Source organism: Lissotriton helveticus, chromosome 6 (assembly GCF_964261635.1).
Source record: "Lissotriton helveticus chromosome 6, aLisHel1.1, whole genome shotgun sequence".
Classification (NCBI taxonomy): Eukaryota; Metazoa; Chordata; class Amphibia; order Caudata; family Salamandridae; genus Lissotriton; species Lissotriton helveticus.
Window position 1 is genome coordinate 27504265 of NC_136067.1, and position 15938 is coordinate 27520202.

Sequence of the window (15938 nt, forward strand, 5' to 3'; positions counted from 1 at the left end):
TTCCCTAGAGACGGACTACACCTTTAGCACAGAAAGAAAAATTAGACAAATATGACTGCCTATCCGTTCTGTTCCTCAAGTACACATACATACTGGTTGGATTTGGCACAAGAGTGAGTGAAAGGTTCAAAATTTATATTTAATTAACAAGAGATTTCACAAAAAGGAAATGCACAGTTAATAATTAAAAGGTTAAAAACCTGAACCATTTACTCACAGCTCCTGCGCTTTAAAGCCAAGACAAGGCACTAGCCTCTTTACAGACCATTCACACACCTTTCAGACTTGACACACACTTTCACACCACCAGCCGCTGCGCCAGCACATTACATCACTCACATCCACAGACAATGTGGAGACAATGTACTGCCTGGCAGAGAGAGACAGAAAAGAAAAATATTACTTCAAAATGAACAAATCCTTAAGTACTCACACATACTGGTTGGATTTGGCACAAGGGTGAGTGACGGTTCAGAGCATAACATTCTATTAACAAGAGATTTCACTAAATAGAAATACAATGTTAAAATTTTAAAGGTTAAAAACCTGAACCAATGACTCACAGCTCATGAGCTGTAAAGTCACGGCAAGGCCCCAACCTCTTTACAGGCCATTCACACAACTTTCATACATGGCACCCAGGACCATTCACACCGCCAGCTGTGGGCTAAGCACATTACAACATTCACATCCACAGACAGCGCCATTCAAGGGCCCATCACTTTCATAAGCCCACATTACTGACACAGCAGTCACCTTAGCTGGCGGTTGACATAGTGTCTGCAGTGGCAGTTGACTTGCAGAGTATGTAATGACCAGCAGTAAGTCACTGCTCACACACTGCCAGACAAATGCCTGCCCATGCATACTGCCATCCAAGCACCATCCCACCGACACTGCCATCCAAACGCTAGCCCACGCTCACCACGTTATGTAATGTTAATTTCACTTGTAGAGCGTGCGGTTACCCTGGGTTGTCCTGGCGCTAAGTACTGGTTACTGGGGAGATTTAGTGTGTGCTACTGAGAGAAGAGACATGTCTTCAAGCCCTTCCAAAATGAGGGGAGATCAGGGGCATTCCTAAGATGAAATGGAACTTGTTCCAAGCTCTAGATGCACAGAGAATGAAATTCCTACCTCCCCAATTGACTCTTTTAAATGTGGGGAATTACACTTGTTTGGCTTCAGAAAACCGTAGCATTTTACCAGGGACATACCTTTGAAATGTATGCCTAAGGAACTCAGGATCAATTTCATTGATGGCCTGAAAAATGGTACATAATAACTTGAAGCGAGTTCTTTGTTTTACAGGGAGCCAGTGCATTTTCTTAAGTTCTTCTTTCACGGAGACATATTTCGGCATTCCAGACAGCAATCTGGCTGCTACATTTTGGACTAGTTGAAGCCTATTCGTATGTTGTTTTTGGACATTAAGATAAATGCCATAGGGGGCATGGCCAAGTGGCGCAGGGAGATGGCCGCATCAAACGAGTGCTCCTTCCTCACTAAATCGCCTGCATAAATCCGCCACACATTTCCGATAACCGAACCCAGAATCATTAATCGGAAGGGGTGCGGTACCCCCTTTGGTACTCCTGTGTCACTCGGACACCCAGGGACTAAGTGATGACTCCCGTCGTAGTGCTGCATACATCTTTGATGGAGCGGGGACCTGGCGTACTATTTCCTGCTGGTACTGGGCGAGAGGATGCGGCCGGCGGACAGTGCAATCCTGGGCCTTGTATGGCCCTTGCCACCAACAGTAGCACACTGAGGATGCCCCCCGCTTCACGGGAGGGGTGTGCACAACTGACCAACCTCCTGAAGCAGCTGAGTGGCAGATTTGCGAAAGCCCAGAGTGCCCGGCAACCGAAACGGTGATTCCCTACTCTCTTGTGCTATGGAGGAGGAGTGGGAGATCCCTGGGGTCGGCAACGGCGATCTGTTGAGTGCTATCAGGTATCAGCATGTTGGGGGATCCGCCTCCACCCGTCGAGGCCTGAACAGCTGTGTGATTGGGGTCGCTTCTCCACCCCTCCACGCTATTAAGACGGCCAAAACTATTTGGGGGACATTGCTCTGCTGGACTTTTGGGAAGTGGAACTGGTGCCCTGATTGTGACTTCCTCCCGCCCTTGGATTGTGGTTTATGCTCTATAGGGACTCCCTAGCAAGGTATTCTAGGCTGTCGATATAACTGGGTTCACCGGGCAGGAGAGTGCCAGAATCTGTTAGGGGGAGGTTGCGGAAGAGGGCCTCATTGCTGCAGCCTGCACCTGCAAAATAGCTACCTCTGACAAGCCTGAAACAATGGGCATGAGAGGCCACAAAGTGATCCAACCAACAAACTGGGCCCGTACACAGTACCCAGGGACTCACCCCCAGAGCCACATCCGGGGAACCCGGCCATGAGCAAAATTGGCAATGAAGGCCAGGAACTAATGCTTAAGGACATAATGGAGGGTATAGCAGGGATCAAAACCTCCTTGGAGCACAAAATGCATACACTATCTATTGAAATGAACCTTATCAGGGCAGATTTCACTAAAGATACTAAGAAGGTCAAGCAGGTTGAAATCACAGCAGCGAGTCTTGTGGAATGACTTGTCGCACCTTCAACAAAACGTACATGGCTTGCAAACATTCCGCAAACTCGCGGAACACAAGCTTGATGAATACGAAGGCCGCCTTAGACAAAATAAGCCACGCATACAAGGGGTCCCTGAGAAGGCAGAGGGGCTGACGCCTGACCTCTTAGTGGAGGAACTTGTTCTAAATCACCTACAGCCTAAGGGTGTCAGTAAGTTCTTCATTGTAGAAAGGGCACACAGGGTGCGGGGAGGCTGCCTGAGACCTGGGGCCCGCCACATCCCATACTAGTGCGGGTAATGAACTTTAGAGACAGAGATGTCATCCTACAAAATGCTACAACAACCGCGCCCCTCCGCTATGAAAACACTGATATCACTTTCTTTCCAGACTTTACACAGATGGTTCAGATGCAGAGAAGGTCATTCCTGGCAATGAAAAAATTACTTAGAGATGGAGGATTCAAATATGCCATGCTCTTTCCTGCAAAGCTTAGAGTAGAGGCAGGGGGAAGAGCTTGGTTTTTTGACCAGCCGGACGTAGCCTCAGAGTGGTTGAACAGTCAAACAAATCATGACTCTGGGCAGCCCAATCTTGAAGTCCAGCTAAGCGACTGACATTGACTTTGACAGCGGGTGACTGTCCCTGGCATTTGGCCAGTTCCTCATTGAGGCCCTGCACCCACTATGACCCGGAGGAATCTCTTCTTGGTTTGAAGCCCTATCTGGCTAGCTACCTAACAATACCAGAAGGCAGAGACCTGACAGGGTTCTGTATGAATGTTATGGGAGGGGAGGGTGGCTGGACGAGTGTTATACCTCATATTTTTCTTCTTTTAGTTGATCAGTTGGGGCGACAGGCGCTCTACAGGAGTGGGGGTTGTTGGTACTCCCCACAGAAAAATACCTGGTGGTCTAGTGGTTCCGATTTTTTTTTTTTAAATGGCGAGATCTGCAGCTGACAACGCCAAACACATTGTCCCCAAAGGGGAGCGACCCTTGCCCAAGGGACCAAACTCCAGAAATAAAACCCTGGTGGTCTAGTTGGCCCAATTATTTTTAAAAAATGGCATGATCTTCCCCCCAGGGGTCAGACAGCCACAAACAATGCCCCCAAAGGGGAGTGACCCTTGCCCAAGGGCCCACTCTCCACAAATGAATCCCTGGTGGTCTAGTGGGCCAGTTTAAAAAAAATGGTGAGATCTGCCCCCAAGGTGTCAGACACAGCCACAAAACATTTACCCCAAAAGGGGAGCAACTGTTGTCTTTCCCCTGATGCCTCTTTTGTTTTCATGTCCCCCCTCCAACGAGGAGAATCATACCTCCTCTTTGCAGGATGCGCTGGAAGAGAATGTCTTCCAGTGCATCCAGAATCCTCAAATGACATCAGTGCGCCTTGCACCCTGATGTCATTAGATGACGTTGGGGAGCAGGGGAAGGGTTACCCTGCCTTCCCCAGTGGGGGCACCTTGAAGGGTGGCCCACTGGCAGAGCACCTGCGCTTCGCCCGAGGGTCTGTGCTAAGATGGCCAGGAGCCTTCTGACGCACATGCTCACCATGTCGCCGGATGTCTCCCACCTGTCCGCCCGCCGACAGGGTTAATATCCATATTTCTAATATAACTAGCGTTTCTCATGAATATCACGGTTTAGAAGAGCCTGCCGTGGGTGAGACTGTAGGTACCTCGGTTAGTGAGATAGGTAAGGGTTTTAGCAAGGTTAGTGAATGGATTGATAATTTGGGAGGGGAACTTTAAGATTACTTAAAACTCTAGTATGTATTATAATGATTTTGAGCAATTGTCCTGTTTCTCTTGCTAACATTTTCTGGGTGTGTAATACAAACTGTGCACATTGACATGAGAGTAAATCGTTAAGAAGGAAACAAGAATTTGAGCTGGAGAATGGTTAAGATTATTTCTACAAGCAGAGGAATATTGTAAAGAATAAAATAAATAGTTTTTAGTTATTATACAATAATCAGAGGGAGGGTATTTAAAATAATTTCATGGATTTATGTTTTTGTACATCATTAAAAGTGCGTAATATGCAAAAACATGCGATTTCACATCTACAGACTGAACTGATACGATTACTTTTGATTCAAGTTTTTTATGATGTGCTCAAATGTATTTATTAATGTATTTTAGTTAGGCCACATGTATGTGTAGTCATCATTTTAACTAAGATAAAAGCTGTCACTATCACTAAGTTAGTGTTTCACCCTTTGCACCCTATGTGCACTTCCTCTCTCCATGAGTTCTTCAGAAAAATCAAGCTGCCATTTGTTGGAATATTCTACACTGTTGTTATGCTCATGGGGAAATTCTTTAACTCAGATGTAACTGACAAAATATTATTGTGTCTACCGCTGCTTCAGTATATTCTAGATATTCACATAGTATGACACTGTAAATGCAACTTGTTTGTTTGAACATCTCCAGATGGTACTAGAATAGTTGGTGCTGAATAACTATTCAAGAAAATAAGATAGTGCTTACGTGTTAAGGTAGGTACATTTATTTTTCATGTGCTCTGATGTGCTAATGATATAATACATTTGTTCATATCACGTTGTTTCTGCAAAAGTTCTTATTTCTTATGTAAGTACTGTGTATAAAAAAAAACCTTTATTTTGGAGTTGACACTGAGCTTTTCTTAATGCTGCTAGGGATGCTATCCTTTTCTTTTTTGATTTTGCAGCACATTGGGACTATTAATATTTTCAGATTTTTACATACGTAGTTTAACTGCATTTGAGAGTCTTCATGGTATTGACACTGTACCACTTATTTTTGAATTTTATAATAAAAATCGGCACTTAGGGGCATATTACCAAGCAATAGCAATAATTATCGCTATTGCTTGGTTAGAAAGAAAATGTTACCGCTGAGCTGCGGCGATTTTTACCGCAAATAAACCTTGGTATTACCAAGGTTTATCGCAAATGCGATAAAAAACGGCCGCAATGCATGAATATCGCTGAAAAGTCAGCGATATTCATGCATTACCGAGCTAATGCTCTTAGCCATGTTATCCACCTCCCATTGGATAACATGGCTAAGAACTGCTCAGAGCAGGTGTTAGCTTTTGGAGATATTCGCGCTTAGCGCGAATATCTCCAAAAGTTGGTAATAGGAGATAGCGATGTTAGCGACTGTTTCCAGTCGCTAACATCTTGGCACGCCCACTTTGCATGTCATTAGTGATAAATATCACTGACATGCAAAGTGGGGCCCAAGATGGTCGCTATCTCCTACTAGCTGTCGCTAACTGGTGTTAGCGACAGCGAGGTAATAGGGGGATAATTTTATCTCCGCTTTCTTGGCTTTTAAAGCCAAAAAAGCAGAGATAAACCCCCTTGATAATATGCCCCTAAATCCCCGGCGGGAGCGCGGCTATGAGGTTGGCGTGGCTCGTGGAGCAAAGAGGACATCAGGAATATGATGTCTCATCGCCGAGGGCAATAGTGACAGGACTCGCTCCAACATTAGGTGGGTTTCCACATGACGGAACTAGGCGCTTTTCTGAACTAGACCTTAACCTTTGGACTTCTAGTAGTGTAGATAGTTTCCCCAAATGTTTGGTCCTGAAGAATTGCAGAGTATCAGTTTGAACTCCTAAAGCATGAAACATGTTAAGCATTTAGTAGAGTAGGTGACCGCTCCAGCTGACCCTAGAGCCGCACCAATCAAACACTCTCTTTCTTTGTTTTCAACCCAGGTGGGTTACCACTTCATTAAAAGTTTTTTTGTGGACTACCCAACCTGTTTTAAACATCACTTGAGCACATCTACACCACTCACCCCTACTCCCTAGGGCCCTCACCCCCACTACACCATACAGCAGGAATAAAAGAACCTATTCTTAACATCACGAATAGAAAAGACACTATTCTTAACATCTCTGACTACACTGTGAGTAAGACTGGACATTTTTTTTTTATTGTGTAAGATCTTTATTGCACATTAACGATATAAGCACAACATCTCGCCTACAACCACAGAGGCCGGCTACAATGATCATAGAGTAAACGCAGTACTGTTCAGATTCACACAGCCCTTTAGCCGACATCCATAAGACCGGCGGCGTGATAGCGAAAAGAACATCTGCAAAAGATATCCTTTGTCATAGCATAAGTATCACCTTACACATTTTTTAGTTTCCTTAAAAGGAAGCTACAAACTCGATCAATAGAAAAAAAAAACTTTGATCACTACACCACAGCATTCTCCCTCCTTACACTCTCACCATGCAATTTGTTTTCTTGCCTCCTGCAACAATATACATTTATTATCTGTGCGACATACGTTTTGGTCCAGGGGTTGCGCCTGAAGATAATCCTGCAAGTAAAACCAATAGACTTTGGGGCGCGACCTAGCCGGCAGCTCTTCCTCATATGTCGCTAGTGTATCACGACAATAGACTAGGTCTTCCAGCCACTGACGCACCTTTGGACAGAATCTGCTGTTCCAGTGGAGAGATACCCTTCGCTTGGCCATCAGTAGTGCGATTACACAAAATCTAAGTTTCTGCGCTCTGAGCTGTGGAACTAGCCCCAATAAGCATACCTTAATTGTACAGTCAATCGGTGTTTCCAACATGGTGCTAAGCGTCCCTGTCACCTGCACCCAGAAACGCGCCACTCCCGGGCATTGCCATGCCAGGTGTATAAAATCAGCATTTTCTTGCCTACATCGTTTACACCTTGAGTCCTCGCTCAGCCCATACCGGTAGAGTCTATGTGGCGTGTAGTACATTTGATGCAAATATTTATAGTGAATGATTCTCAAGTTGCCGTTGGGGGTCAACATGTTAGTTAGCATACACGCTGTGGACCATTCCTCTTCAGACAGGGCATCAGCCAACCCAGCGCACCATCTCATCCTCATCAACTCAGTGTTCCCCGCTATATCTGCCTGTAGCCTGATATATAATCTCGATACTATGTGTGATGCAGTGGGGGTCGTCAATACGAACTGTAATGATAATAGTTGTTGGGGCTCTTCTGGGTATGTCTTATAGTGTTGTTTTATGGCCCTTTGTAACCTATAATATGTGAAATTAAATAGTAATGTGGGGTTGCTAATATAGTTTAGCGTCTCTAGCGGTTTGAAAACCCCCTCCTGATATAGATTGCACATTTTGTCTATGCCAGCTCGTTGAAGTAGGTCCATACTCACCGGCTCTTGGGTAACCGAGAGTGCTGGGTGATGCACCAACGGCAGAGCTGGAGCGTACAATGGTAGTTTACCTGCTTTCTTGCCCATCAGTTGCCATGCTTCATTAGTAGCGTCTATAGTATTGATGTCGCGATCATGCAATTTCGGGCGCTTATGCATTAATATGGCTTTAAGTGGAATTGGTGAGGCTTCCCCCGTCTCAATAGCAACATGTGACATGAAGGGAATGTCATGGTACCAATAGTGAGCGAATTGTGCCTGGGCACACAAATAATAAAGAAAGAAGTCAGGGACCTTGAACCCTCCCTGGGCATATGGCAAAGTCATTGTCTTCAATTCCAACCTAGCTTGCTTGCCTGCCCAGTGGAGACTAAGTACTAGTTTGTTGATGTTGCGGAACACTTCTGCAGGAGGTTTGATGGGTATGTTATTAAATAGATAGAGGAACTTGGGCAGAAGCACCATCTTCACTATGGCAGTCCTATCCACCAATGACAGTTGTAGTTTGTTCCATCTATTAATTTTCTCCTCCAGGGAAGAGATTACCCTACCATAGTTTGTGCGGATGACTATTTCTGGATCCCTATGAAACCATATGCCCAGGTAACGCGTTGGTTCCTCTTGCCATTATAACGGGTAGTCTAGTGGGAAAGGTACAATGCTATCCGTCAGCGCTAGAACAAGGGATTTGGTCCAGTTGATTTGCAGACCCGAGTGCTGTCCAAATGTTATGTATTCATGTAAGAGGGGGTTTAGGTGTTGCGCCGGGTCTTTGACGTAGAGCACCATGTCATCCGCATATAGGGAGATGTGTAAAGGACGCGCTGGGAACTGTAGGGCTGAGTAGTGATGGTGTTGTCTGATTTTACATGCTAGGGGTTCCAGCACCAGAGCAAATAGCATTGGGGATAGCGGGTAACCCTGCCTAGTACCTCGACTAATTGTGATTGGGTCCGAGATATAATTGTTTATTTTTATACGGGCCGATAGGTCTGTGTATAGCATCGCTATCCATTGCGTGAATAGTGGAGGAAAGCCCATATGCAGTAGTACGGCATGGAGGAAGGGCCACTCTATCGTGTCAAAAGCCTTGGCGGCATCTAACAACACCGCCGCGGCCTTGGTCTCTGGTGCCAGGTAGTGTGACAGCGCAAACAATGTACGCGTATTATGTGTCGTAGATCTTTCAGGAATGAATCCAGATTGATCCGGTCTCACCAATAGGGGCATGAGAGGCTTAAGTTGCGCTGCGATCAGACCTGCAATTATTTTGGTGTCGACGTTGATAAGTGACAGGGGTCGATAGGAGTCACATTGTTCCTGGTCTTTCCCGGGTTTCAGCAAGGCTATCAGCATTGCCTCTCGCATTAATTGAGGGAGAGTGCGAGCTTCGTGCGCCGCACCATACATACGTACCAGGTGTGGGGCAAGCAAATCCACAAATGCCTTAAAGAATTCTCTCGTGAACCCGTCAGGCCCTGGTGTCTTACCGTTAGTTAGACTCTTAATGACGTCCGTAACTTCTTCAACTGTGACGGGTTGAGACAGGTATGCTCTATGTGCATCGGATAACCATGCTATTTCAACATCCGCCATGTAGGTCAGCATGTCAGTCGTCGACACAGTAGGGCGCGCCTCATAAAGCCGGCCAGAAGTATCCATGAATTCATCCAATATACCTTGAGTGTCACGTTTAAGAGTTCCCGAGTGGGTTTTTATTGCGTTGATGTGTTGTGGCGCATGGCCCGTGCATATTTTCTGTGCCAGTGCCCTCCCAGGCCTACCGCCTTCACCATATGCCCTAGCTACTTTACGTTTCGATATATACTTAAACTCATCATTTGCGTATTGTTGATGTTCCAATAGGATCAATTGAATTTCCCCCAGTATAGCCGGGTCTCTTGTTTGCGCATATCCATGCTCCAAATCGCTTAGTGTGTGCTCCCGCTTTTGCAACTGGTGTCTGATATCGTTGAGGATGCCCGCTGTTGTGTTAATGCATGCCCCCCTGACCGTCACTTTGAAAGCCTCCCATAGGAGGCCCGGGTCGTCAGTCGTGGGAGAGTTAAGCTCGAAATAGTCTACTATGGCCTTATGAATGGTGTCTGTGTATAGTGAGTCCAGCAGGGCCCTGGCGTTAAACCTCCATGTGAAAGGGGGGGGACATATTATGGCATTTGTAGGACTAGGAACACGGGGCTGTGGTCAGACAGCGTGCGCGGTAAATGCTTATCGGAGGTAGACCAGGATGACAGTTCTCTCGTGCCCAACCAGTAGTCTATCCTGGACCAGCTGTTATGCACTGCAGTGATGTGTGTAGCTTCCGCGTGTGTCGGGTGCCTCTCCCTCCATATGTCACTGAGGTTTAAGTCCGCCATTGCGTCTTGCAAAGTAGCACATGCTTGTTTGTGTGGTTCTACTGTGTTCGGTGAACGGTCTAGCCTCTCCCTCAGAGCAACATTGAAATCTTCCCCCCATATTAGGTTCGTAACCTGCAGTTCAGAGATGGTATGCCATACTTTAGCATAGAACCCCGGGTCATCGATATTTGGGCCATATGTGTTTATTAATGCCAAGTTTTGATTCCTTACAGTACCCACCACTATCACACTCCTACCCTCCGTGTCTTTCAGGACCTTTGTGACTTGGAATTGGACTCCCTTTCGTATAAGAATACTGACCCCCCGTGAACAAGATGAGTATTGTGAGCTGTGCACCGTTTCGGCCCATTTAGCACCTAGTGTGGTTGTGGCATTAGCTGCAATGTGCGTTTCCTGAAGAAATGCCACATCAACTCGTAACCTGTCAAAGAATGTAAATATCTGACGAATTTTAGGTTTGCGCCGTCGGCTCAGTTTTTTTATATATTCATTGGCAGCCTGCGGCGTGAGGAGGACCGTGGATCGGCCAGCATGAGTGATTTTGAGTTTTGACGGGTAGAGCATGGCGTACTCGATACCCAGATCACGTAGTTATTTCTTTATTGGATTAAACTCCTTTCGCGCCATTTGCACTGCCATGGTGTTGTCCGGATAAAACTCGAGCTTGTTGCCCTGATGGGTTATGTCCCCTTTTTCTCTGACCAGTCTGAGGACCGTGTCCCTGTCCCTTTAGTTGAGCATGCAGGCAATTATGACACGCGGTGGAACACCCGGGTTTGGCTTAGGTGCTACTGAGCGATGCGCGCGCTCCACCAGGAACACTGAGGACAGGTCTTCTTCGCCAAACAGCTCCTTAAGCAGTGATTCCACATAGTGTTCCATTTTGCCAGTGTTGGTCGATTCCGGCAGGACCGCTATTCGGACGTTATTGCGTCGGGACCTAGCTTCCTGGTCCTCCACTCTAGCCCGCAACACTTCCAATGTTTTTTCCATGCTTGGACAGGTTTTGGTCGTTGACGCCGATTCATCCTCGACCACTGATAGCCTCTGCTTTGCCTCCACCAGACGCTCACCGTGTTTATCCAGCTTGGAAGCCATGTTGTCCACTCGCTGTGTCAGATTGTCCGTTTTGCCATGCATCTCCTGTAGACTGTGCTGAATAGCTCAAAGCGCGCTATCCATACCGCTCACATCCTCTGTTTCAGTGTCGCCGTCAGCTTCCGAGAGTGTAGTGGCAGTTTTTGAGGGTTTTTTCGCTTCGAATTGAAGCTTCGTCTGCTGTTTCTCCGGCTTCCCCATTATACTTCCACGCGTTGTTAAGCTCTATGGCCTACGTGCAGATATGTAGGCGGCAGGAATTGCTCCAGAGCCGCAGATCACTGCTAAACCGTGTAGGCGCCAATGACAGGGGGGGGGGTGCCGCTGAGTCCGCCAGCTGATCAGCGCGTTCCAAGCCCCTCGCCGCTGTGCGTCGTCAATGGTTTTACATGGCAGTATTGGAACATCAACGACATGCGCCCATATCTCAGGACAGTGGCTGGGCTTTGGCGGGATCCTCCCAGTAATCAAATTCACTTTGATGGAAACCACTAGAGGTGCGGCGCGTGGGCAGCAGTGTCGCGAATGTGAAGGAGAAGCGTGCTCAGTACTGTGGATCTCTGATCTCTAGGCAGCCTCCTTCTCAGCAGCGCAAATGGCCTGCGCACGTTATTGTCTTCAGTGTATGGGTGCCATTTTAGGGTTGGTGCCTGCAGACTCAGCATGCATCGCATGTATTACACGTTTGTCTCAGCAATTATGCAGTAGGTGCCATGAGGAACCTCATTGCACCATTGACAGTGAGGTCTCCCCATCCGCAACAGTAAGCCCCCCGCAGAAGCCGACCTTTCATATAACATCGTGCTGTCTCCGAGACATGTTGGCAGCAGTGTTGAGGCTTTACGGTATTTGTTTATTTAGGCTGTCACACACAGTTCAGCGTTATCGGGTGCTTGTACGGCTAACCGCTACCATCCCAACTCCAGCAGGCGGTGCAATATCGTAATGCGCTCTGACACAGCCCCGGAGTCCGTGCGTTCCAGCCGCGCCGCCATTTTAGCCCTCCCGAGCACCTCCTGGAACGCAAACCCCGCACTCGTAGAACTCATGCCAGATCGGTCCTGCCACTGTGTACGCTGGTTCCGATTTGGAATCCCTGTCCTCCCTTGTTATTTATAGAAGGGCAGGGCTATCACTCGCACGCAGTCAGGGGCATGCGATCTCTCGGGCTCAATCTCCGGGCACCGCCATTTTGAGCCTGCAAGTCGCCAGCTCAGGCGCTGTTCCCAAAATCAAAATGTAAAGCTTGCCTGCTTATTAGTCGGATCGCAGGGTCGCACAACGGTTAGTCCTCATATTCCGATGTCCATTTCTGCCTGCTTTGACCGTTGTGTGCAGCTGCAGCACTTCTTTAACAGCTATTACTGGCACCCGTCCGGCGGAGCTGCCTCAGGAGCCAGCCATCCCGCAGTGCGCCCTCTAGCGCCCCCCCAGTAAGACTGAACATGATGTCTTGGCAAAGGGACTGTCCTTTGTACCCACCTCTCCTCCCAAATCTATCAATATAAAACTGGAATTACAATAGTTTGTCAGAAAAATTTACCTGAAGTACTTCTTTGAGAAGAATGACATGTACACCAGAAAGGCTGCACCAACAGAATTCCATCCAGCTTTCACGTTTACACCAGCTTCACATCTAATGAATGAAAAAAATGTAGCCTATGAGAAAATAGTGATGACTGAAGTTATGAGCTTGCTACAAAATACCAAGTACATCAGACACATCACGAAGGAAGAAAGATTAGCTCTGCAATCTTTGAATAAATACAAATCAATTGTGATTAAAACTACGGACAAAGGGAGTGCAGTTGTAGTCCACAATACAAAAGACTACATACAAGAGATGAACCTTCTACTCAATTGTGAAACTAGATATAGCCGCATTCAATGCGACCCTACCAATGAAATAGCAAAACTGATCAACGACCTTACAAGTCAGGGCCTGGAGAAGGGATTCCTCTCAGAACCTGAATTCAAGTTCCTCAACATAACTAACCCTAGGATCCCGACGCTTTATACCATCCCGAAAGTACACAAAAACTTACAAAAACCCCCAGGTAGACAAATTGTCTCCAGATGCAGATGCCTCGAACCATTGAACCAGTTCCTAGATAGTTTCCTACAGCCATTTGTCTTGGAGACCAGATAATTTCTCTGGGACACAATGCATACCATTCAATTGCTTAAAAATCAACCATTTGACAAATCTATGCAGGCACTAGTTACACTTGCTGTGTGCTCACTTTATACCAGTATAACACAAGAAGAGGCCATCATAGTCATCAGAAACATACTGGAGACTCGTTCCTCACCCCATTGGGTTCCCAATGAATTTTTGGTACAACTACTACAAATTGCAATGACCAAGTACTACTTTGTTTTTCAAAACACATTCTTTTACAAGTACAGAGGAGTAGTCTTGGTGGCCGGGTTCACGCCCAGTCTGGCTAATTTATTTATGGATAACTTTGAAGAGCAAAATATCTACTAGGAACAGAACACCTACATCGACAATATCACCACATGGAAGTGGCACATAGATGACATTCTGATGCTATGGACCGGCACAGAAGACCAATTGATGGCATTACTCTCATGGCTGAATGCTCACTCCCAAGACATTCAAATCACGATGGCTCACAATAGCGACTCCATGCCATTTCTGGATCTCCACTTGAAGTAGAAGATGAAACAATTGTGATGAACCTGTATAAAAAAACCAAGAGACTGCAACACCCTTTTATAGTACAATTATCATCACCCGAGGAAACTAAGGGATAACCTGTCTTATTCGCAATTTCTGTGCATGCACCGCAGTTGCACTAGACGTAAGGACTACTTCAATGAAACAGACACTTTGATCACAAAAGTAAGAGAAAGGGGTTACCCTAATGGACTTCTCAAAAGAGCCAGAAAAAGGGCTTGGTACAGACCACGTGAGACCCTATTGGATGTACAACCAAGAGATAAGAAAATGGACAGATTAATATGTGTGACCACCTTTAATACCAGAAGCCACGAGATAAAAAAGTGATTAAAAAAATACTGGAACTTAGTAGGGTCTGAAATCTGCATGACAGAAACGCCTATGTTTTCCTTCAAATGGGCCAAAAACATAAAAGACTACGTAGTATCCTCATTTCTTAAACCACCACCAGTAGTGGATATCAGAACACACAACTTAGTCTGCCTCCCATGAAAGGTCACCATAGAGGTGGCCACTGTAAGGCATGCCAGTATACTATCTCTGGAACCACGTTCACACACTGTGGAAAAACGCATATCCATGCTCAATTCACAAACTGTAATAGCCAGAACGTGATTCACGCTATCAGATGCCCATGCCAAATGATCTATGTGGGTCAGACTACACAGAAAGTAAAGAACAGGATTTTGCAGCACCGCAGTAGATTAAAATGCAGGACCCGAGGGACACCTCTGGTAATACACTACACAAATTCAGGACACACCCATGAGCACTTGGAATGGTGGGTCCTAGAAAAAGTCACCTTACACCCAAGGTGGGGTAACATCTCCACCTCTCTCAATTACAAAGAGTGTTGTTGGATACATACTCTTGAGCCCTTTAGCCATGGTCTCAATGAGCATGAAGAAACATGCATACAAATGAGTAGACTGTAGTAGTCTTCTCTTTTGTACTCCGCTCCTGTGCACACTCAAATACTGTTGTTCTTATCATGTACGATTATTATGAAAAAAATGTATGAATAAGTCAATTGCCTGGTTTATTTGAGACCAGTCTTTTGGTTACATCTCTATACAGATGCTCATGAACTATGTAGCGGCTGGAATGGTGTTTTAGGTTTACAGGTTGTTCTTATCATGTGGTAGTGGTATTCAATATATTCCAGTCCAGTGAGTCCAGTGACTGTCCAGTGACTGTTGTACTTGAAACCTTTTGGTTATATCTCAACACAGATGCACATTGAAAGATGTAGCACCTTGAATTGTTGTAATGTGTCTGAATGCAAGCCCATTATGGACATGTCTTTATAAGTACAAACCCATTTCAATTGTATCAAACAAAATAAACCTGTTTCAATTGTATTAATCACAATTGTCACAAGTCCTTAGTTGCCAGCAAGTATGCACCTCTGTTAATATTACCCTACCACTTGCGGGTTAAATACAAAGTATTTTTACATTCGTAGATGGATGCAACATGTACTATTGAACATCACACATAGAGTCAGTCCTTTATTACAGCCTCTTGTGGAGCTCTTTTAATTCCGCTCCCTGGAGTAGTTACCATGGTTTACCTGTAAACAAAGTCTACCAACAGAAGTATGTGCCAAATCACTAGGCTTGGGTGGCAAATTCTGTTCCGCTCGTAGAATTTCCAGAATTTCGGTAATTTTGCGTCCCGCGGAGAACGCGAAATTGCCCAAAATTCTGCATTCCGTGACTTCGCAATTTTTTTTGATTGTTGGCATTTTCAAAATGAGTGTTTGTGAGATATTGCCACCCGAGCACGCAAACAGCGATTGCGAACAGGAAAAAAGCATCACGAACAAGCAATTCTGCGTGTTTGCAGAATTTCTGCGTGTTTGGGCGATTTTTTAACGTTTCGCGGAGATTTGTGTAACGCGATTACACAAATTCCGCCCATCCCTACAAATCACACATACAGTGCATTCCGTGATTGGTTAAAAACAGACCGATCATGTG